Source organism: Leptodactylus fuscus, chromosome 4 (assembly GCF_031893055.1).
Source record: "Leptodactylus fuscus isolate aLepFus1 chromosome 4, aLepFus1.hap2, whole genome shotgun sequence".
NCBI classification, from domain to species: domain Eukaryota; kingdom Metazoa; phylum Chordata; class Amphibia; order Anura; family Leptodactylidae; genus Leptodactylus; species Leptodactylus fuscus.
The window spans coordinates 51,412,638-51,437,944 of NC_134268.1; the positions used below are offsets into that span (position 1 = coordinate 51,412,638).

At 41.1% G+C, this 25,307-nt stretch overlaps 1 protein-coding gene across 3 annotated transcripts in view; it reads right to left on the reverse strand.

Moving 5' to 3' along the window:
• NCOA2 (nuclear receptor coactivator 2) overlaps positions 1–25,307 on the reverse strand; it is a 153,387-nt gene that overhangs the window by 70,308 nt on the left and 57,772 nt on the right. For 2 of the 3 annotated variants that reach the window (XM_075270404.1, XM_075270400.1), the window contains exon 3: positions 11,937–12,001. The gene's annotated coding sequence lies outside the window, so the exon portion shown is untranslated. Of the gene's footprint in view, positions 1–11,936; positions 12,002–19,591; positions 20,080–25,307 lie in introns of those variants that run through there. The other variant, XM_075270402.1, reaches the window with a different exon arrangement.

The following is a 25,307-nucleotide window of genomic DNA, read 5'->3' on the forward strand; positions in this document are numbered from 1 at the left end:
ATGGAACCCATTGACTATAATGGGTTTTATTGTTTTTACATTGAAATCGGTGGACAAAAAGGTAGTGCGTACAGGACTTCTTTACCTGCCAATATCAGGAGACAATATGACGGAGACTCCGACACATATGCGAACAAAGCCTTACTGGTCAGATGTGTACACAATGTGTTAGGCACACAGTCCATCATCTATCAAACGTCTACAGCCTATTGCAGGTATATTTGCTTTTCCTCGTCTCTGGTAATGATTTGGCACTGCCATAAAAAAAACAACATTGCCTCACTAGCACAAAAATAAAATCATTGCCGCTGAAGAGATATTTCATGAATGTGTCGTACATAACTTCACGTGAAGAAGCTTGTTTGTTTTCACAGTGTCAAGAAGCTGAAGCAATGCAGAGGTGATTCACAAACCTAATAGAAGATCAAACAAGGCCGGCCCAGCTCTCAAACTCAATGGATACACTTCACAAAGCAAATATTGAATCACCTTGTGGGCTACCAAGAGTATAAAAGGTTTGCTAAGGAGTCATTTATTACACTTCAATGTGCCAACATTATAAAATGTAGGACACCCTACCGCTCAACAGGTGGATCTCTGCTATTCTGACCATGAATGAATTTATGGGAACATAGTAACATAGTAGATAAGGTTTGATAAAGAAAAAAGTCCATGAAATCCAACCTATAAACCTACCAAGTTGATCCCGATTATAGCAAAAAAAAAAAAATAAAAAAAATTGTCCTATCAGAGGAAGAAAAAAATTCCTATCCAACTCCAAATATCACAATTGGACAAGGTTCCTGGATTAACATCCTAACCCAAAAATTTCTAAATCCAGGCCTCTAAAACATGTACAAGTTATCAGTCATCACCACGACTTTACAAGGAATGCCCATTGAGCGCCGAACTTGCAGCTCCACTTCACCAATTACGTAGACACATATCGAAAAATCAGCCCTCAATAAAAGCTTCCAAAGAGCGAACTATGACATTAAAAAGCCAGCCTTCAGATAAGTAGTATGACAATGTGCATTAAATGGGTTAAAGATATTGATGACCTTTCCTTAGGATAGATAATATCAGATCGGTGGAGGTCTCATACCCGGTATTGTCAGTGATCAGTTGCCAATGCCGACACTTACATAGTGACCACAGCACAGCGCCATTCTCAGTGTAGTGGCTGTGCTGGGTTACTGCAACTTAATATGAGTTGAGGTGCAGTGGACTTTAAGGGTGCAGTGGTCTTAGGGTGCGTTCACATCTACGTTGTTTGATCCATACCTTTAGTTCATCAAAGAATCAGAATAACAGATTAAACAGTAAAGACAGTCTGTCTAATGGCTGACAAAAATAGATCCCAAGGGAGCCCACTGACTAAAATGGGGTCCATTGGGTATCTGGCGATTTCTCCAACATCCATGACTTTTTCATCTGTGCTACAGTACACCATTATTATTGTACCAAAATATTTTCCTATTGTGGTACCGTATATACTCAGGTATAAGCCAAGTTTTTCAGCACAGGTCCAACGACCTGCCGACTCCAAGTAAGACTGGTTGCAGATGACCGTGCTGCAATTGGCCTGCTGTGAATAATAAAAAAAAACGGGCCGCACAGGGAGAAGTTTCATCTTTCATTAAATGAATAGGAGCCACGGAAGCACGGGCCACAAAATAGGACAGGAATTGGGACCATGGAAATCACGGTTGTGTGTACGGGCCCACAGAAAAGAATGGGTCAGTGTACTATCCATGAAATACACAGATACCATACTGGCCCACAGCATAGGCGTCTGCAATCGGCCTAAAAGACACAAAAGCGATATCTTTATAGCCACACACAACACTGAAGGGTCCACAGCTAGACCATAGGGATGTAATGTCATCTGGAACATAATTTAAGGGCACATACATAAAGAACAGACAATAGCAGGGCATCACTGCTTCTACATTCATCCTCTTGTGAGCCCTCAATATAAAACTCAGCAATAGATGCAAGCAGCGTTTCTACAGCTTCATTCAGATGAATGTCACTTTCCCTCAAACAGAAAAAAGAAGAACATTGCACTTACAGAGACGGTCAGAAAAAAGCTCATGAATGTTTTAGCGCAGATTCTTCAATGTGCAACTGAGAAGATGGTTTAATAAACGCACATTACCCGGCAATTAATGGCTGAATTACTACTTCCTGAGAGCATTAGAGACCTACTTTACTGCGCTGATGCAATTTCTAATTTGCACTCTAACATTAACAAAAACTCCTTGTGATTTACAAAGGCAGCCGAGGGAACGTCGCCTAGTAGTCAGTCAGCGCGCTCCCTCGGCACTAAATACAGAAGTGGCCTTCATACTTCCAAAGAGACATGTTATTGCATGTTTAACCCATACCATTAGGAAAATCTAATTATAGCAAGTGAGATGGGTCTTAGACGTGGACGGAACATTCCAGGTATATGGTATATTGGTAAATTCAAGTACATGGACCTTTAGGGTTCTACGGTGGCTGGCAGGTTTACTGGCACAACACAGCGGGCATATAACAACACCTACATAATCGGTGCTCCACTTTTATAATACAAAAATCACTTCTAGCAGGTAGAACCAAATTACATACTGTTACATACACCTATAAATACTTATTAATACTTATTTTATAGCATTTATCCCTATATAATCGGCTCACTGCTGCACCATTACTCTTTAGTACCACAGACTCTGAATGCAGCCTCTGGTCACATGCGTCACAGCATATATATATATATATATATATATATATATATATATATATATATATATATATACAGTCCTATGAAAAAGTTTGGGCACCCCTATTAATCTTAATCATTTTTAGTTCTAAATATTTTGGTGTTTATAACAGCCATTTCAGTTTGATATATCTAATAACTGATGGACACAGTAATATTTCAGGATTGAAATGAGGTTTATTGTACTAACAGAAAATGTGCAATATGCATTAAACCAAAATTTGACCAGTGCAAAAGTATGGGCACCTCAACAGAAAAGTGACATTAATATTTAGTAGATCCTCCTTTTGCAAAGATAACAGCCTCTAGTCACTTCCTGTAGCTTTTAATCAGTTCCTGGATCCTGGATAAAGGTATTTTGGACAAACAATTCAAGTTCAGTTAAGTTAGATGGTCGCCGAGCATGGACAGCCCGCTTCAAATCATCCCACAGATGTTCAATGATATTCAGGTCTGGGGACTGGGATGGCCATTCCAGAACATTGTAATTGTTCCTCTGCATGAATGCCTGAGGATTTGGAGCGGTGTTTTGGATCATTGTCTTGCTGAAATATCCATCCCCGGCGTAACTTCAACTTCGTCACTGATTCTTGAACATTATTCTCAAGAATCTGCTGATACTGAGTGGAATCCATGCGACTCTCAACTTTAACAAGATTCCCGATGCCGGCATTGGCCACACAGCCCCAAAGCATGATGGAACCTCCACCAAATTTTACAGTGGGTAGCATGTGTTTTTCTTGGAATGCTGTTTCTTTTTGGACGCCATGCATAACGCCTTTTTTTATAACCAAACAACTCAATTTTTGTTTCCAAAATGAAGCTGCCTTGTCCAAATGTGCTTTTTCATACCTCAGGCAACTCTATTTGTGGCGTACGTGCAGAAACGGCTTCTTTCTCATCACTCTCCCATACAGCTTCTATTTGTGCAAAGTGCGCTGTATAGTTGACCGATGCACAGTGACACCATCTGCAGCAAGATGATGCTGCAGCTCTTTGGAGGTGGTCTGTGGATTGTCCTTGACTCTTCTCACCATTCTTCTTCTCTGCCTTTCTGATATTTTTCTTGGCCTGCCACTTCTGGGCTTAACAAGAACTGTCCCTGTGGTCTTCCATTTCCTTACTATGTTCCTCACAGTGGAAACTGACAGGTTAAATCTCTGAGACAACTTTTTGTATCCTTCCCCTGAACAACTATGTTGAACAATCTTTGTTTTCAGATCATTTGAGAGTTGTTTTGAGTAGCCCATGATGCCACTCTTCAGAGGAGATTCAAATAGGAGATCAACTTGCAATTGGCCACCTTAAATACCTTTTCTTATGATTGGATACATCTGGCTATGAAGTTCAAAGCTCACTGAGGTTACAAAACCAATTTTGTGCTTCAGTAAGTCAGTAAAAAGTAGTTAGGGGAATTCAAATCAATAAAATGATAAGGGTGCCCATACTTTTGCACTGGTCAAATTTTGGTTTAATGCATATTGCACATTTTCTGTTAGTACAATAAACCTCATTTCAATCCTGAAATATTACTGTGTCCATCAGTTATTAGATATATCAAACTGAAATGGCTGTTGCAAACACCAAAATATTTAGAACAAAAAATGATTAAGATTAATAGGGGTGCCCAAACTTTTTCATAGGACTGTATATATATATATATATATATATATATATATATATATATATATATATATATATATCTGTTAGAGTCTGTATCAATGATCTGAATAACGTATCATAATGGTATAGCCGGTTAATGTGACGTATACATGTGAGGCCCTATGGAACGCAACGTGCTAACCAGGCTAGGACATTCCTCCATAGCAGCTTATCTTGTGTCCTCTACTTCTAGTGACAGCTGGCAAACTAGCTACACAAATCTGCTGGTAAGTGCTGAGCTGAGAGATCTGACCCTCCCCCTTTACCAACAGGGAGGGGCACTCGAAAATTCCTCCTGCTTTCCTGCTGAGGCTGCTGCAGCAAGCACAAAGTGAAAGGGACAAAGTTGTTGATTTTTGCTGGGACAAAAGAATATTTATGTTGACATTACAGAATTCACAAGTTCTCTTGTCAGGGTTTGCTCATCTCAAGCCTGGTGCACACTGATCACAAACTGGTGGGATACAGCACAAGCAGATAATAAACATATCACATGAGCCCCCGCAGAATGGGAATGCTGAATCTGCACAAACATTACATGTACAAAGCAGGACCAGCCCAGAAATCTCCAAGGATCTGGAGTGTATGTTCAATTGCTGTATGTCGTGGTCACAAGAAAAGGGAGCTATAGGAGGAGCAATTACATAATAGAGAGGGGGGCAGAACAAGTAACCAGGGAGCCCCAAAGCAAGGCCTGTAATGGGGCCCCACTCTGCTATCAGCACCTTAGGCAACAAATTCACAACTTGAAGAGTGGCCAATTATTTTGGACTCGTTTACACACAGGAATAATACACATCATGATTTTACAGTGCAGAAAATGCAAAGAGTGATGTCACAGTAAAGGGATAATACACACAGTGATGTCATAGTACAGGAATAATATACACAGTGATGTCACTAAACAAGCATAATGCACACAGTGATGTCACAGTACAGGAATAATACGTATGGTAATATTGTAGTTCAGAGATAATGATGGATATGATATCATAGGGATAATGCACACACGAAATAAAGATCACTATGTACACTGTGACATCACAGCATATGAAACATGATAATGATGTGACATGCAGGCATTACGATTCCAGTAAAGTAATGGAGTCCCATTCAGTTTTCCACCTCGAATTCCATCATCTATGGTTATGACTTACTGCACCCTAAGTCTCAGTAGTAATGGCCCCCTTAGTTGTTAGGCTAATACTGACAACTTATGTGACTGTGTAGACATGTAATCCTTTGACATGGTTTGTCTTGTAATTCAACTTTTCCAGGAGAAGTAATTGATCATCATCGAATTTACAAAACTATTAAATGCTTCAGAATAATTTCAAGGGAAATTCAATATTTACTATCACAGACATGTCAAGAGAAGAAATAGGTCCCCTTTAAGCGTTGGTCCCATGTTACCCAGTAACCCTTGAACACCCTTATCAGCACCCCGCACAAGTACACCACTTTATCTTGACATGCCTATTTGTGATGGACGGCATCTGTACATGTTGCGTTTAGCATCGCTGCCTTCTGAAAGAATTGTTTTGGTCCTAAACATCTGAATAATAAACAAAGGAAATCTAGAATACCCCAAAAAGGAAGGAACTTGTTGATTCACAAGTACATTTTGTGGTGCTTTAGAACGGTTGTCTCTGCTGGACTTGTATGTTGTAACTTCCTGTGTGGACCTGAAACACAAGCCCATCTCAGAAGTGAAATTCTGCTAAAAATAAAGACTTCAGCGTGAAATCTCTGCAGAACATGGAAACTAACCACGACAAGGGCTAGGAATCTGTGTGCCAGGCGTGCTGAACGAGAGACAGGAAATGTGGTAGAAATCGGGTAGTATTAATTCCACCAGGGATCTGATGCAGAAGGCAAGACATGTAGTCTGTTCCTCTCTGATGTCCTCCAAATCAGGACTGCGAGGGTAAGGACTACCAATTCTGTAAACGTCATTGCTCGCCAATTGTTTAGGCTGGACACACCGAGTGTCTGGCAAGCGTAACTTTTTTGTTAAAAGAATGGACATCCGATATAGTATATGGGGTTCCTCGGACAACATTTGTATCTGCTATTTTATCAGTCTATTCTTCTGATGGAATAGAAAAGTGGAAACCTGCCGCAGATGTGAACTAAGTATCAGCCGGAATATATGAGATAAAAAAAAAAATCAATAATAATAATAAATTATTATAATCTATACTGATGTTATGTAGTATGTGTACTTGGTAAGACCAGGCCTATTATCAGGGCTGTGGCCAAACCTCCGACTCAGACTCCTCTATTTTACTACAGCCTAACTCAGATTCTGACTCCTGGTCTGCGTCGGCCTCCTTCACAAATATCTGACAGTCACAGTCAGAAAGAAGCAGTAAGGAATCCTTAAATTCAGGAAAAAAATGTTGATTCTATTCCTAAAATTATCTAATTAATTACAGAATAACGATAACTGTCTAATAGAAATTAATCATTTGATTTTGAAATAGGAAATTTTTGCCAACTCACCCAAAACTAGCCCCATTTCTGACTCCGCAGAGCTTCCCATTTTACGGCATTATATCGCCAAATACCTTCCCCACTTAGAGTGGTTGTTCGGGGGATACAGTGACTATGCTGGCATGTCCTACATATAGAGCAGGGGGGAGGCAGCAGCATTTTTATTACTACTATTATTTTCATTTTGTTATGTTTTACCCAATAAATAATCCCTATTAAAGGGATATTACGGTCTGAAGTAATTATTATCTGTCTACTTGATATGCTGTAGATGCTAAATCAGTGGGGATCGCCTCCTGAATGGAGCAGCACACTTGGCTATTGTAGACAGTGTGCACACTTGACCGCCAGCGTCCTCCTAGGCACACACTAAGGCCTGGTTCACACCTGCATTTGGTATTCTGTTCCAGTAGTCTGCTTGGGTACCCCCAGAACAGAATACAGAACATATTAAAAAGCGGTTAGCAAAGAAACCACACAGACGGAATACCGAATGCAGATGTGAACCAGGGTAAGGAAGCCTCCATTTTGGTGATCTGGCATTTCTCTTTTTTCCAATCTAGCATTTCTGACTAGCCAAGATGGCTACCGGGGTCTGGCTGAGTTCTCTCATTTTAGGGAGGCAACACCTAATACCGAGTTTTCGCTTTCATAGAGGTGTGATGCAAGGGCCAATGCTTTTTTTAAATTTTTTTACAACAGACAAAAGTAGCTCCTAAGAAACCAAGGATTTCACAATGGCCATTCTTTTGTTTTGCCAATTCTTACCCTCTGCAGGAAAAACTTAGCATTACATAGCTCCTATACAGATCATCCTCCAGTGAAGGCTTATACAGAGAGTGTGATACCCCTTTATGATATATTAGAATAGGACACATGAGCTGGGGATGGCGCCATGAGGAAAATCTGAGCGATCAATAACACAGTGTATACCAAAAGACTATATTGTATGGTATATATGGAAACCTACAGGCAATGCATGGTGCCATACACCTACCTACAGAATGAGATACTTTGGTGCTTTTCATCAAAGGTATTTTCCCATTGTATGCCCCAATGGACAGATTTACGACATGTTCAACATGTTAACATGGACAAAATACCGTAACCCTATGGGCAACAAAGACGTTTTCCTAAATCTTGACAACCTGTGATCCCCAGCAGTAGTAGGTACAATATGTCCTATATAGGCCCAAGTGGCTTGTGACAGTGCCGCTCCGAGTCATAGGCAGCTCAGGCTTTAACAATGGCCTACTGGGAAGATTTCCAAACCTGACATAGGCCGTCAGCTGTGGTTACACTATAAATTTTGAGGCCACTATTAAACCGGTTTCATGAATAACCAAGGTGTTTTTTCAATTGCAATAATTTATTCAGTTTAAAGCCAGGCAGTGGGGAAGGAAGAGGAAGTGACATGAAATGACAGATCGGAAAGAACAATTATGGGAACAAACAAATCTCTCGGCCGATTGTAACAACGGCGTATTTATATGAACACATCACTTTTTTGTTCTACTTTACAAAATTTTCCAATGCAGTCATCACTGTCAATACTAAATGGTCGTATTCTCTCTTGTTGACATGGTTATGTCCTCTGACATGTATATGTAGACAAGCAAGCACAAGTTCTCCTTTCTGAATCAGATATACCGTATTAGAAAATGGAAACATCTATTGCTTATATTCCAAAACCAACATCCACCCATATTTCTATTACAGGACTTAAAAGCTTTATTTTATACAACATATTTACATTCTCTTTGAGATTTTCGATTAAGAAAGCCAGCACCTCTAAATTTTCTGAATGCAGGAGTCTTTTTTTTTCGCCCATTACTATTGAGTACTCAAAGGGTTTGTCCAAGAATTACCACTTTTTACCATCCACATAACAGGAGATAAGAGTCTGATGACCGAGGCCCCCACTGCCGGGACAAACAGATCATGAGAATGGGGGATTCCATTACAATGTGCATGCCCACTGCCGCTCCATGCAATCTTTAGCAAACTAATGGGAACAGCCAAATACAGGCCGCAGCTATCTGCGCCAGTACAAAAGACTTTAAGGCTAAGGCCCTACATTGCATACACACAATGATTTTGGCGGCCGAACTGCTGCAGGAAATAAAAATAAAGGGGGGGGGGGGGGATGCAAGGGTTTGCAGAGGTGCGGCCATTGGTCCCGACAAGATTACCATCATGTACTCCGAAAATGTGGCAAAAATTATGGCAAAAAAAAGTATGGCGGCTATGAGCTGGTGTACATTTCCCCCAAGGCCGACAGAGAGAGCGCCTCATTTCTGAGAAGGCATACGTCTTGTCATATATGTGGCGCACTCTCCGCTGGCTCCAGAGTAAGACTAACTTTAGTAAAGCCAGTCTTCATAAATCTGAGCCTTATGTTTTACAGTACCAGTAAAGTGAATGAGATTTCATTTTATCTCATCCAAATATGGCAGGGAAGGGGAAAAAAAATCTGTAGAAAAGTGGCAAACACCTGCATTTATAGAAAACATACATCATTTTTGCTGTGGAATTGCAAGCAGCTGAGATACAAGGGTAGTCTGAAAAGATTCTGACCTCCACATGTAGATGGCGACACACATCAACCAAAGTTGGGGAATGTGTTTGCGCATGTATTGGAATGTGCTCACAAAAATTTCAGCCATTTTGCACCAGCGGTTGAAGTGAAGTCGATGCGAGTGCTTTTGTGAAAAGGGATAAAATTGAATATGGAGCTGTCATTAGATATTTGTTTTTGAAAGGCAACATGCATTCGCAAATTAAAGACGAGTTGGACGCTGTGCAGTCATTGATCGGCGCCAAAACTCTGATTTATTGCGCCTAAACTGCGCCAACAGAGCTTTGAAAATATTCATCCAAACACGTTTTTGGTCTAGAGTGAGCAATCGCAGCACCCAGCGCGCCGTCAGCTTTCTCATCCCTAAAATTTTAAACAAATGTGTGCAAACACATTCTTTTGATATGCTCATAGCCTCTATAATCTCTCTAGCACCATTTGGTGAACTTGAGCAATGTTTTCATTTGTGGTTGCAGTTTTTGGCCGTCCCGAATTCTCATCGTTAACCAGGCTGGTACAGCCACATTTAAATTCAGCTGCCCAAAATTTGACAGTGTTACATGATGGTGCAGAGTCCCCGTACACAGCGTCCAACTCGTCTTTAAATTGCGAAGGCGTATTGCCTTTCAAAAAAAAAAAAAAAACAACCTAATGACAGCTCGATATTCGATTTTATCCATTTTCACAAAATCACTCAAATCCACTCACTTCAATGACTGTCAAAGAAAAACCACTGAAATTTTTGTGAGCACATTCCAACGCATGCGCGAACACATTCCCCAACTTTAGTTGACGAGTGTTGCCATCTACATGTGGAGGTCAGAAACTTTTCACACTACCCTGGTATAAACTCAATAGGGGAAGATAAAATGCAGCAAGAAAGTGACTACATGGGGCCTTAGTTTAAATGAAGTGACAGTACTGCACTACTATTGCAAGAATCCGGTCCTTGTGATAAGTGGGAGTGCCAGTGCTGGGACCACCAGCCATCATCTTTTCATCCACCCCTTGGATTCCATCCTAAGTACTTTACTCATTGTGGTTAAGGTGCAGGTAAAACTGCATCAAAAATGCCAATAGAAAACCACATGCCTTTTTTATCTGATGCAGTTTTAAATCACACCTCAACCACTACATGTGAATGTAATTCTAAAATCCTATGACTATATTTACACAGGAAATGTGTTGCAAAAATACTGCAACTAAATAGGGCTTGCATTAATCCATGCATGTGCAGCAGAAACAACCCAACTTAGGCTCTATTCACACCATATTTTTACATCCATTTAGCAGATGGAAAAAAACAGGAATACAAAAACAAGGACACAAAAACATAGTATAAACCGATCTGGATGGCCATCTGTTTGCATCAGTTTTTTGCATTCATTAAACGGATTCAAAAAGCTGATGTAAAAAAAAAAATTGTGATGTGAATAGACCTTTATAGGTACAGAACTCATTTTCAGCTACAATAATTTCTGAAGCAAAACTGCTGCGTGTTTGGCTAAAGCTTCCTTCTGGCAATAGCCCAGCAGTCACAATCCTAAGCTACCTAAGGACACTGTAAGGGAGCCTTCACACGGAGTTTACGCTTGCTCATTCTGAACGTAAAACTTGTTCAGAGTGAGTGGCGTAAAAACCAGATCCCATTGATTTCTATGGGTGCCGGCATATGCGCGTATCACATTGAAAGCAATAGGTAAAAAAGCCTCCCATTGATTTCAACGGGGAGCGCGCGTATACCGGCATCCATTCAAGTCAATGGGATATGTTTTTTATGCCGCTCACTCTGAACGAGTTTCACGTTCAGAATGAGCGAACGTAAACTCCGTGTTCAGGCTCCCATTTAACTTGGGATCATTTGGGTTTCTTTTGCCTCCTATTTGACGTGGTGGCACAATAAGATTTAGAATAAGGAGGGCAGGGTCCTCTCTCTGCCAGTTCGGTTATCTGGGTAGTTTAGTGTTTATTGTACTTGTTTTTGTATTAATACATGTAAACCCCTTTACAATGTACAGCACCAGGGAATTAACCGTGCCATAAACTTCATTATTATTGATAATAATCTGCATAATGAGCGGTCTTTTGACTAGTACTTGACAAACAAACCCATAGCTCTCAGAGAAAATTAAAAGGGTTTTGCTTCAGACAGATCATCAACATCTGATGAGCAGAGAGGCCAACACTTGGGACCCTCACCGATCAGCTGTTTTAACAGAATACAGTATTGAAGTGAGCACAGCGGACCCTTTACTGAATACTAAACACCAGTTTGTTAATCGCAAATAAACATCTAAGAGACAATGAACATGGGATAAACTAAAGCCTGCAAATGGATAAAGCACAAAAGAAAAATCCCAAAAATTTCTCTGCACAAACATATTCGAGCATTTGTGGCTTGTACAGCGAACAGTCAATAACTTTTCAGCTTACCTTTCATTTAGACTGGAACCGTCCACTCAAATGTGATTAAAATTGTGAAATCTGGACATTATTTCCTGTGATAAAGAAGCAAAGACAGGTTATTGTAATAGATAATAGATATTATATAATATAATAAACCACAAAGAAAAAACGTAATCCTGACACTGTTGCAATCTTGTAACAAACAAGAGGTATCATGTAAGGGTATGTTCACATGACATAGAAAATACATGTCAGAAAAAAATCAAAAAAAAAATCAACATGTATATACAGTGGACTCCATGGCGGATATAATAGAAGCTAATCCTTGGATTTCTGCTATGGTTTGCAGTTTCTACAGTCGTAGATTTGGGGGCTGGTTATTCCCATTTATTTCTAATCTGCTTGTTGCTATCCACCTTGGTTCACACAATGTTTATGTATAGAAACCACGCAAAGGATTGACATATCAATTTTTTTTTCCTGCAATGTAAAAATTTATTCTGAACTACAGTGGATTTTTTCCATTGAAATGTATAGGATACATGGGAGTTACTGAACATAATTTTTAGGTACAATAACACCACCAAAAAATTTTAAAATTTGCACATAGAAAATGCTATGCATATACCTTTAAAGACAGCACAAGACCTTTAAGTAGTTAAAAAATACAATGTATATTCTCTTAGGACCCCCATCACATATATACAGCTATCCGGTCGTGAACACAGTACAAAAACACTGCAGGGAAACTAATAACAAAACTGATCCCATAGTTTCCTATGTGATAAGATTTCGGCCTAATGACATTAGTTGTGATGTGGACCCCTCCCAAAGGAGCATTTACTGTGTGTATGGATGCCACGCAAGTGCACAAAGTGCAGAATGTTGTCAGCAGCTATGTCTGGATTAGGCGTAACAGTGACCGGATATAGAACGTTAACCCCAACCACTGTTAGGGGCTCTGGTACGGGATAAGGGGATGCCATGGCGAACAGGAGTCTACTGCTATCTACTAAATGTCTCCATTAAAATCTGTAAATGATAGTCAATGATACAGATCTGTAAAAAAAAAAAAAAAAAGCCAATATAAGTAGTTTTGGCATAAAACAATCAAGATGTTTTTCCCAAAAAGAAAAAAAAAAAAAGAAAAGTAGAATAAACCAGCAATATGCAGTCATACAAAGCACCATACAGTACAAGTGGAGTACAGGACTCTGCCTTCCTGCTGCCATCCACATAAGCCCAAATGCTAAAATGTGGGGTCAGCTAATATTTCTGCACGACTTTGTCCATTCCATGTAGTAGCGCAATTTTTGTCCTTTTATTTCAGATGCTGCTTCCAACAACTAGAACATAGAGTTGTGCACAACTCTCAACTTTATAGGTCCAAGGAGAAAAGAGTTGTCTAAAGTAGAAAATCCTGTTAAGCTACTCAAAAGCTAGCCACATATATTAGTAGAGCGCCCTTAGGGCTACCCACCTAATATGTACAGCAATTGCCTGACTGGCGTCAAGGGGAAAAAAGGTTCAAGATAGTGGAGTGAAACAGTGTAAAAGGTGGCTGAGAGGCAGGGCAGGGGTCTCATGAGTGGACCGTTCTACAAGGAGGTCAGAGAAGTGCCGCCTGAATGACCCTACAGTCAAGTTGAGGGTTAAGATCTACTTCTGTCACATTTTAGACTTTCTCCAATCCAGGCATCTGGTACTTGATCATTTACCTGGTTGTCAATTTTCATGACAGTAGTTTTTGAACCTTTTCATGACCATGTAAAGGCAGATATACAAAACTGTGTACATTATAGTCCGCCATCATGGCACATGATATAGTAATAGACTTTCAAAGGAATGGAATACCTTAGAAAGCCACAGCACAGTGGGGTGTTATGTGTCAGTAAGGCTCTGTTCACATTGCATGAAAGCATGAGGGCTAGTTCACACGGGCACAGAGGGGGTGGATTATGGTGCAGAATCCACGTCATAATCTGCCCCCTCACAGTGGTGGTCTATGGAGACCGCTAGCGAGCTGGCCTTTCTTCAGGCGGATTCCGTGGCTGAATCAGAAGCGGCGTCCGCCTTGTGGCAGCACCCTCCGGACTAAGCCCATTTATTTGGGGTTAATCCAAAGCGGAAAGCCACGACGGGATGCAGTGCACTGCACCAGCATCCCGTCGCAGCTGCCTCGACGGAATATGCACACGCGGATTTGCGTGTGAACTAAGCCTAAAGGTATGAATTGGGAACACTGCCTCCTATTGTAAAAATGAAAATATATACTATGTTTACTATGCTATTCTACCTAGCAAAGAATTGATAAAAATAAAATCAAATTAAAAATAGCCCCCTATAAATATGTTCTTACGTACAGAGTGATAAAATTAAGCAATGTGAACTCAGCCTCAAAAGTGATACTACTTGCAGATTGTCCCACCCGTCCTAAACTCCTTGTAAAGAAAAACCAAAATGACTTTTAGCTTTGTGGTGAGCGTTAAAGATTTTCAGTATATCAAATTTTGATGCAGATTTTAACCTTTGCAACGTGCAAAAGCAAAATCTGCAGAAAAAAAATTCACGCATAAAACATCCACATTTGATCACAAATTCTGCAGCAGATCCACAGCGAAATGTTGTCACAAAAATTTGCATCCAATGTAGATGTACTCTAAATTTCTTCAATTCCTCAAAAGCTAGGGGGCCGCTAGAGATGAAGGAATGGGTCCACATGATTGGTATATGATAGTAATTCACTCTATACTTTATGGACTTCATATTAGGAAATGGATTTGCTCACTTCTAGTGACAACCCATACGCCCTCCATTACTGGGTTTTTCACTCTTCTTTTCGAGAGTACTGAACTACAAATCCACCTAGTTATCATTCTCCGACCACTCCGGGCCCTCTATTACTGACAGGTCGGGTGAATTTAGAGATCCTCTGATTCTCGTCTAGTGCGCACCGCCTGTCAATTATTTTACTGTAGTGCGGAGATAATAGACAAGTACATTAAGAGGGCAGGAAAAACAATCGCTTCCCCAGAGATGAAATGCGCACTATTTTCTTTATTCGCCAAACAGACGAAAATAAATATATTCAGCCGACTGGTGTACAGAAATAGAACAAAAACACGTTTTTCTCAGGCACGACATCCAGCAAAAGACAAGCTCGACACTTCACTCGCTCTGTGCATATAAAAAGCAAGAGGATAAATAGAAAGTCAATATTGAAAGAAAAGCGTTTATCTGTAGATGAGATAGTGAGAATCAACATGACGAGAGAAGGTATACAGAGAATTTAGGCTCACTTTATAGGTATACTGCAAAGATAAAAATGCTTGTAAATCACCGAGTCAAGAGATTTGCTGCCAAGATGCGATAAAAGGAAGAAAACGGCATGGACTATGCAGAAAGGGGTTGGTAGAAAATAACATTTTTGGGTGCAAGGTCTAAGCACTTGACTGGCCTTGACTAGCAGAAACACCTTAAAAGGGATGTAAATTCAGCTAAAAAGATGAATCGTCTGCAAAAACCAGAATCGTCTGCAAATTTTGCAGCAAATTGACATGCCGTAAAAGCCACAATATGGGTGAATTTCTGCAGGGACTGAGGATAAGTTCCCATCTGTGCAGCAGTCTCCGCCGCCTGTGTGGACTTTTCTCTCCGCCGGTTTCAGTAGTGTATGGGGTCCGCTGCTATACGCCGTTTTAGCAGTCCAGCTCATAGAGACCCCTGCAAAGATGTGAACCTAGCCTTAAATACTACAGCAGAGAAAAATCACTGTATACAGCAGTGTGGTAGTAACCAGGGGGCTTGTTCACACATCAACATTTTCCCTAGCTGAAAAATTCAGCCTCAGGAATTTGAAGTGGAATTCTGCTGCTTGACCAATCTGCAAATTCCACACCAGCCAGGCAAATTTTTCTGCTTTCTCGTCACTTTCATGGAAGGCAGATCCTACCTAAGGCTGAGGCCCCATTTTGCAGAAGAGCAGCTTTTTTTGTTGCAGATTTTGCTGTGTTTTTTTGAGCCAAAGACAGGAGTGGATTGAGAAGAAGGTAGACTTATAAGGACTTCCTATATGTTTCCCATTCCTTTTGTAGCCAATTTTAGCTTTGACTCCAAAAACTGCAGCAAAATCTGCAACAAAAAAAGCTGCGTTTCTGCGGGTCTTCAGTCTAAAGATCGAGCATGATGCTTATTTTTTCTGCTAGGTGAAAAATTCAGCTAAAGTACAAAAAAAAAAAATCAGCATCTGCCTCCCATTACAGAGCTTAAAGTTATCCTATCTTTTAAACACATTTTTTTCTCCCTAACATGTCGGAATAGCCTTAAGAAGGGTTATTAGTCTCCTATCTTTCGTTGTCTTCTCAGTGCCGCCCTTCGCCTGCAATCCCGTTTTTTTTTTCGGTATGTAAATGAGCTCTCTCGCAGCACTGGGGGCGGTCCCCAGCGTTCAAACAGCACTGGGGGTGTCCCCAATTCTGCCAGAGAACTCTCCAGCGCCGCCTCTATCTTCTTCTGCAACGAGGTCTTCACTGTGTCATCTTCCGATGGAGTCTTCTAACTTTTAGGCCTTGGGTAAAGCCGACTGCGCATGCCCACGGCCACAAGAAAAATGGCTGCTTCCACAGTATTGTAAGTGGCCATTTTCTTGCGGCTTCCTGCTTCAGATTAGGCCCAAATGAATGGGCCTAGTCCGGAGGGATTGTTTTGACAAAGACATCCTGGCAGTATCCACCGCGGAATCTGCGTCAAGATAGGGAATTCAATGGGAGGCGTTTTTTTGACCCAGATTTTGACGCGGATTCCGCAGCAAAATCCGGTTTAAACAACTACTGTACATGTGAACTAGCCCGATCAGATGCGAAGAACGTGAATAGGAGGAGGTGGTGAAAGGCTCACTTAAAGTATTGACTTACACAGCATTGTATACACATCCTTACTTTAATAAAATTCATAGGAATCTGTGCTCATTCATTTCAATGTGTGGGTCAGTGAAAAGAACAATTGACCACCTATTAATAGCTGGCCATAGACGTAATGATTGGGCTCAGGCCAAATGGTGATTTACTGTCATCGGAGAATGAATAAAAAATTTGTAAGATTACTGTAAAACAATTGCACAAGTTTTCCACTAAAAGAAAAAACAACATTACGTAAAATTCACTCTTTGCAAAGATACAAGTGGAAGTCAGTGGTCACACAAGGCTGCTCTGCCTGTCGTGACTATAATAACTGGGAATTATTTGTTATTCTGCTCTCATCATAAGGGAAAGGCAAGAAAAATAAAGGATCCACTGCATGACGGAGCCCAATGGTGACAGAATCTGTGACTGAGGCTCCTAAGGCAAAAAAACAAAACAGTGGAAAAGACAGTGGTGGAAACGCACTGTGATTTTTCACAGAAAGTTTGTAGAATTTTCCACCGCAAACTTTCAGCCCCTATCATACCAATACGAGAAACTCCAGCGTTTCCGTAGGTATAATTGACACGCTGCAACGCAAGCATTTTTTTTTTAAATCACAGCTTGCAGATTTTTTTTCTGCAATGTGTGGATGGGATTAGCCAGAATCCTCTCCACTATACAGGTAATGTAATAAGTAGTGGGGGGGTTTCGGCAATATGGGCCCCGGCCTACAAGTGTCTTCATTCATTTCTCCAGAGTAACATTTTAGGGTAAGTCTAAATGGAACAGATGCATTTTGGATTTTAGTTTGCCATGAAACTATGGGCAGTAACAAGATTTCATTTTACCAAATCTCATTCACACTCTGTGTAAATCCGTGCAGAGACCGCTGTGGAAATTTTAACTACATGTGCCAATTTATGTGAATATTACCCTTTGCAATGCATTGGGTGAAATCTGCACTATATTAGCAAATAAATTTGATGTACTTATTTACTTATTAACTTACTTATTTATTTTTTTTAACCATTCATTGGCTAAACTAAATCCAATTGCACATGATAGGGTCAAAGATGTAAACATAAAATTAAAAAAAAAATTTGTTACCCATAATCTAGTAAACCCATCTTGACACTTGCACAGGGTTCTCCATCGTTCAGGTCCACTGGGGGAACTCGACCGACAGAGAGCCCGTCTGGTAAAACAACTATAATGGGGTCCAACCGGGGGTCCGTTGTCTATATACCGAAAGTGGTGGAGAGAAATTTTGGATTTTCAGCAGATTCTGCTGTGGAGACTCCGACATAGATGTGAATCTAGCCTAATACATAAAATTCGACAGATTTTAGGGACTACAAATCGATAACTAAAAAAAACAAGATGACCACAAAAGTGCATTTTTAGAAGTGACCTCTACACTCTTTGCACAGAAGATGAAACCGGGCCAAAGGTGAAGTAAATATGTTTTGTTATGACCTATATGTGGTTACCAAGTTCTGCACAAGCAATATGTTGTTATTGTCGTCACATTTCTAGGATTTTTACAAGGTATACAGCAATGAACTATCGCCAAGCTGACAGAACAGCCACAATTTCACCGTGAGACATACAGCCCCGGCTTAACACACACTGAACAGGTAGCCAAGGTAACCGAATAAGAGCAGCCAAGTAAACACTATAACATTATGCAAGAGCCCTGGATTCAAGAATAGCAGAGCTGGGTGAGAAGGACGCGCACACAACCTGCTATCCACGTCTATGGCTGCGCCCTCTCTGCATGTGACAATGGGAACAGTTTGCCGCAATGAGACGGACAGGAATTATTCTGGCAGATGAAGGAGGGAAAGACCATATGGCAGAAAGAGATTTCATTAAGAGTTTGCTGCATTTTTTTTCCTCCAAAGAAGTGATATTTAATGGCCTAGCTATGGCATGAGGAGGCCACTTCATCTAAGACCTAGAAGCCGAAATATGGTATACTCTATATGGCCAATAACAAGTCCATAAAACAATCGTAAGGCGTGTTTACGGTACCAAAAACACTGGAGAAGAGCAACGGAAATCCTTTTGGATCATTCAGAAAGTTCTATATACACTTTGAGTAAATGATGTATATGCTTACATTCCCGTGACATATGTTTTAGCACAGAAATCAGGAAATATTAGCTGAATGCTAGTACAGTACTTAGGTCGGGCCGGCAGTGACATACTACATACGTGTAGGGCTGTGTTCACATCTGCACTTTGAATGGGACAAGTGGACCATACTGGTTCCCGAAAATGCTGGACACATATGGGGCCTCTGACTATAAATAGGGCCCGTCAGGTGTAAACAACAGATGATAAAGTCAGGCTTGCAGTATTCTTTTTGTCCGGAGATTTCTGGCGGATGTGCACCAGATGGACACCCAGCGCGGATGTGAACGTAGCCCTATATGTAAGGCATCGAGATGTAGCATGTTTCGACATTTCCCATTTTGAGAGCAGTAGCTCCTACCCGTTTTACAGCCTCTTGGTCCATATGTCTCCCCTCTCCCATGTCAATCCCACCCCCTCAGATCTGACACAGCATCCTCTACCTCCTGACCCAGGCCAAACATTGGTGTGTGTCAAATACAAGTAAAGATTTCATTGACGGATCATTTGGAGAGGCGGCGGACCAGCGGGCCAGGATAACACACAGGCTACAAAGTCATTAAACAGCAGTTCTGTCTGCACAGCAGCCCTGGCCGCCTCATGGCTACTGTGGGAGCATCATAGGCTGCTGTGACAACAACGTACCTTTCAGGACTTTAACTGTTTGTCAGCCGGGATCCAGTTATGCCGTGCATAGGAAAAACGCTCCATCTTGACTGCTAGTATCTTTATTACAGACCCTGGCAAGGAGACTGAGCTAAGAAGCAGATTGAGGGGGAGAAGCTAAGAGGATTTGAGCAGAGTTGGGCTGCAGGCAGCCACACACAGGTTACAGCCCCATAGGGATGCATGCACACACCACAAGGCTGCTGCTTGCCATGTTACATGGAGTAGCAGGCTTCTGCCTCCCAGCACATACGCTTGCTCACTCTGGTGCTTGCGGACACTGATTAATTAATGATACATAAAATAAAAGAAATGCTCCTTCCGCCGTGTGGCTTTAAGCTGTGAGCTAATGTGCCCGTGTCACTGAGCTGATTGGGAGACATGGGCCCCACCTCCTACATCTGCCTCTAGATTCACATTACAGGGTGCAGGCACTGGAGGAAGGGCTGGGGGGTGGGGAGGCACCAGTCAACTGCCGCTGCCTTATGTAATCTGCCTGCCTGGCAGCAGAGAAGGGGTTAAAGGACGCAGCCTACATACACTAAGGGGCTGGGGGCACTTTAACAACTAGCCCACCCATTACAGAGGAGGCTGGATTACAGAACTGATCGCAATTGTACTGTCACCTTCTAGCATGTAACAATATTACACCGCCTCCTCTAACCTTTTAATTCTAGAGTAACGGGAAGAAATATTTTGTATCACAAGGATTTTTTGAAAAAAAAAATTGACAATGCACAAGGGTATGTTCATACAGGGCACTGAAGATCACTTTCACAAATAAGAACGAGGCTATTTCTGGAGCATGTATATACATTTCTGCAATAAGGGTCAAATCACCCTTACACTAGGTTCGCACTAGCGCTGGACTATCCGTTGTTCTGGTCCATTGGAGAACCAGGACAATGAACCGTCTACTGTAATAGCAGTTACAGAATGTGGACCCCATGCAGAAAACTGAAACCGGCAGAGTAAAAAGTCTTCCATGCAGGACTTTTCGTCTGCTGATTTCAGGTGGACATCCAATGGAGACTCCGGTTCAGATGTGAACTAAGCCTTAGCAAGACAGTAACTATAACTTTGTCACATTTAAATGTATCCTAAAGGAAACCATAAAATAAACCATTAATTGTAAATATATTGTAAAACATTGTCAAGACAAAATTAAAATTCTGATCCGTGCATTCAGTGGGAGGAATTTACTGTTTCCTCTACATCCGAAAACAGGTGTAGACTGGAATATCTAGGGCAAATCTTTGTGCCCAGGCCTTTATTGCGCCAAAGATGTCGCGTATCTGACTTTCCTCAGCCCGATGAATTTACTAAAAAAAACTTACACCAGAAAACTGGCGAGAGTTACTTAGGAATTGTTTGCCAGCTCCTGACTGGTGGACATTTCAATTCTAGTGCAGAGAAATGCGTCTGAATAATTAAGGCGCAGTTAGCAGCGGTGGGGTAATGGATTAAAGTCTGGCGTACAGAACGCCGTTCTTTATCAATTCCACCCAATGTATCTGATGGTAATTTGGTTCCTGTGACTATTACAAATGTATCTGTGAAGTCTTCCTTAAGACTGGGGAAAAGCAGGCAGTAATCGTGGGGTGGCTTAGCTGCTGCCCACTAAAGTATACAGTAGCACTATAGGGCATGAGGAGTCTATAAATCTCATCCACTATAAGAGTAAAGTCATTGTGCTGGGGAGGGGGTTATTAAACACAGACTTCATCCTTTGCAATGAAGAGATTGAAAGCAATTGGCCAGTTTGAGCTGAGACAACTTTTGGATGAACATGCTGCAGAATTTTCTTGACGGAAATTCAGCAGCATGTTCCTCGTGGGTGGCCACAGACTTCAATGAATTCCCAGAAATAGCACCACTGCTATGCATAGGCAGTTTCTGGTATTGTAGCTCAGCACCTCTTGTAAGCTACAATACCAGACCTAGACCATATACTAGAATAGTGCTGTTTCTGACCACATCATCATTACTGATCGCTTTTTTAGAAGGAGAAAGTAGAATATGGTGAACAATCTGTCATACCATTTAATAATGATTTGATAAATCAGAATAAACTCTGCTAAACCATGCATAAAAATTTTATCTCATGCACATGACTGCTTTATTATGGCTCCACTTGGAGCTGTAAGACTGGACTATAATACATGTTTTATACTGGCCATATTACTACCCGTACTAGCAGAATCATTGGGATCTATGAAGCTACATGTTTGGATCATTAGACCCATGGTAAGGCTGGGATTCGTGACTATAGTTTGGACTCTATAATTCATATGTATTGTGTAAATGTGAATCCAGCCTTAACCAAAGGGGTTTTACAGCTAGGTTTGTGTGAATAGGGCATCAAAATGAAAATTTGATTTGAGGGGCAGAAAAACCCTTAAGATGGCCACAAACATAAGATCCATCTTTAGAAGCATGTGCTGTAAGGACTCGTTCACACGGGGCAAAAGTAGCGGATTTTGGCACTGAATCCACATCAGAATCCGCCCCCTCACAATAGAGGTCTATGTAGACCGCTAGCTTACATGCCACTCACGTAAAAAAGTAGCGAGCTGCCCTTTCTTCGGGCGGATTCAGCTGAAGGCGTCCAGCTCGCAGCAGCACCCTCCAGACTAGGCCTACTCATTTGGGCCTACTCCGGAGCGGGAAGCCGCGACAGTTGCTTTTTGGTCCTATTCTGACGCGGCTTCCAGTGTCAAAATCAGGACCAAAGTTCGCCCCCCTTGCCCCGTGTGAACCAGGCCTTATAGTCTTATGTGTATGACCACCACAGACATTGGATTTCATCAAATTTAGCTGGATCTACAAAAGGTCTGCAGAAAGATATCTTATGTGTAACCATTCATATAGGGCTTCCACAAGGCCTGAACCTCCATATGCCTTCCAACTATTTATTGGAGCAGTTTTTTCTTTACAAATCTGACAAAAAATAAATTGTGTCATGGCGCGCCAAGCTGTATATACAGAGGTATTCTCCCCCTACGTACAGTACTGTGCACCAGCACTTAAGATTTCTTACATTGTTTTACTAATGCTGTGAGAAGTTTTAGAGTATGTTCAAACTGAGTTTTTTTGTAGACTGAAAATAATATGCTTCAGGAATTAGGAAAAGATTTTTGACACTTTTGTGCATGGTGGAGTTTTTCGTTACCTATTTATTTTTAATTTTTTGCTTCAGCAGACTGTATGAAACCGGAAACTTCCCTTTAAAGAAAAATGCTCGTGGTTTTTGATAATACGTGTGGAAAAAAACATTTCTAAAAACTGCAACGCTTTTTTTTTTTTTTTTTTTTTTTTTCTCAACCTCCCATTGATTTCAGTGAGTTTTTCAAAGCGGAATCCACCTGGAAATAAAAAAAATTTAAAAAAAAATCAGCTAGTGGAAAAAAACTGCTACTGACTCCCAATGAAATGAATGAGAGGCATTTTTTGAGGCGGATTTCACCTCAAAAAACTTTATTTTATTTCTTTTAGGCTACATGCACTTGACCAAGTGTGCCCTCCGATGCTCCTTTCCGATGATTATAGGGCAGGTTCTATCCTGCTCTGTGACATAGGGACGGGAACCCCATTTGATTTGGAGGATGGACAATACTCTGATAATACTCGGATGTCATCCCAGTGCGTTCCGCTATAGAATACCCACCTTTGGCTTGCAGACTTTCATTTTTAATGTTTTTTTATATGCAGATATACATCCCATCATCCTGTTATTTTAAAGCCAGCTGTATACAGTATTAATGCTTAACATGACCAGTATTCATCTCTGTGACTACTGAGCCAGAATAGCAGAAGCGATTGGATATAATGTAAATCTGGCATATGAATAGAAAGTGGAGGAAAGGTAAATTCTGCATTTATGATTATACATTTCACACAGGAAAAAGCGGTAGAAATACCACAAAAAAAATATTTGTAAATGTAAAAAATATCCATCACATATGAGGAAGGTGGCAATGAATAGAGACAGTGACAGATCCGGTAGACATCGGCACTTCATTCACACAGACTAGTTCATCATGGCTAATTTCTCCCTCCCTCTAAGTATGACTAAGTGTCACCTAGTGAGACTGCTGTGCGAGTGAAACTCCAGCCACCGCCAGCTTGGAAAGGGCCTCTGTCATTGTCACATTGCCAAACTCCATTTGATGCCTACAAGATGATTTATGTCATATGCATACATTTTTCTCATAATGTATTGGACCAATAATATTGGTTTCCACTACTATAAAATGTACTGTAGAGTAAAGTGGACTGAAGCTGCTCATATTGGCAGGATAAGCTGGTGATGTAATGTACATGGGTAACATAAATACCTATATATTACATGCAACTTTATAAAGGAACATAGCACCAAAACCATAGGATAATAGACATCCTCTCGGTCTGAAATTTTTAATCTTGGATAGGGTTTTAACACCCCTACTCACATGTATTGTAAAGATGCGCAAGGTTGGGGGGGGGATATAGGGCAACTGAAACATATGTCCCAGGTACTGGCTGTTGGCAGAGGGGGCAACATGGCACTTTTACTTATTTAAATATCGAGTACGGCCCCATGCACATGACCGACCCGATGAGATCTACAATACTCCGTCCCAATGATTATAGAAAAGTCTCCATGACATTAGAAAAGAACGGAAACCCCCATTGAAAGCAATAAAAATTGCCCCTACATTTGGCCTGGACTCTCGGTCATGTGCAATGGGCCTAAAGGCAGTGAATTCATCCATTTCGCCCCAGTAAAGAAAGGCCCAGCCACCAGTCTGGTATTGAACTATCATTTGCCACAGTTAAAGCCCATAGTGGGTTATCTATGATGGTCCATAGCAAAGACGTGGTATATATAAAAGTCACCGACGGCCGAGACACTGAAGACTTATATGCTCCCCTTACAAGCTGCTCCTGGGAGTCCAAGTCGTTGGGAGGCTCCTGGGCAACATAGACCATCAGAACAACTTTTTATGGCTATATTCACACATCTCAGGTTGTGGCAAAGCTATGAACTAGACAACATGATATCCTCAAGGTAACCCTCATGCAGACCTGTAGTACATCAAACGGTAAAAACGTAAGAGTCAAGACTAAGATTTCTGCAGCAGTTCCTTTTGTAGACGCTATATCGGAACTGCCACAGGCAAACCTGTGATGTGTAAACATGCCCTAAGAGGAACGCTTCTAATATATTTACCAGCTACAAGCAACATCAAACCCTGACACACAAACACACAGGCCTATTTCCCAAGTTATTACCAGGAGAAAACAATGACTTTCTATCAAGGCCTAAACCTCTCCCTGCTCCATAACAAATAAATAACAGGTGGGTGTGAACACGGTACTCACACCCAAGGGATGCTACATAAAAACGGTAGGGTTATTACAAAGGTATCCAAATTGGAGGGTGTGCTTAGTACTATGACTGTCTCACCCAACCCTCATATTAGTATCATAGATCGCTTTAGTCACTCATAAACCAGCCAGTCCAATTCACTACCGACCACAACAAATCCACCAGCCACAGGGCAAGTTGTGTAGTTCGAGATCACAAAATAAAGGCTATAGTAGGCATAGCAACAAAATATTAGGTATTAGATTAACTTAAAGGGATGTCCCATCAAAGACACAGATGGATATTTTCTCCTACAGCAGCAGCTATAGGGAAGGGCTAGTTCAC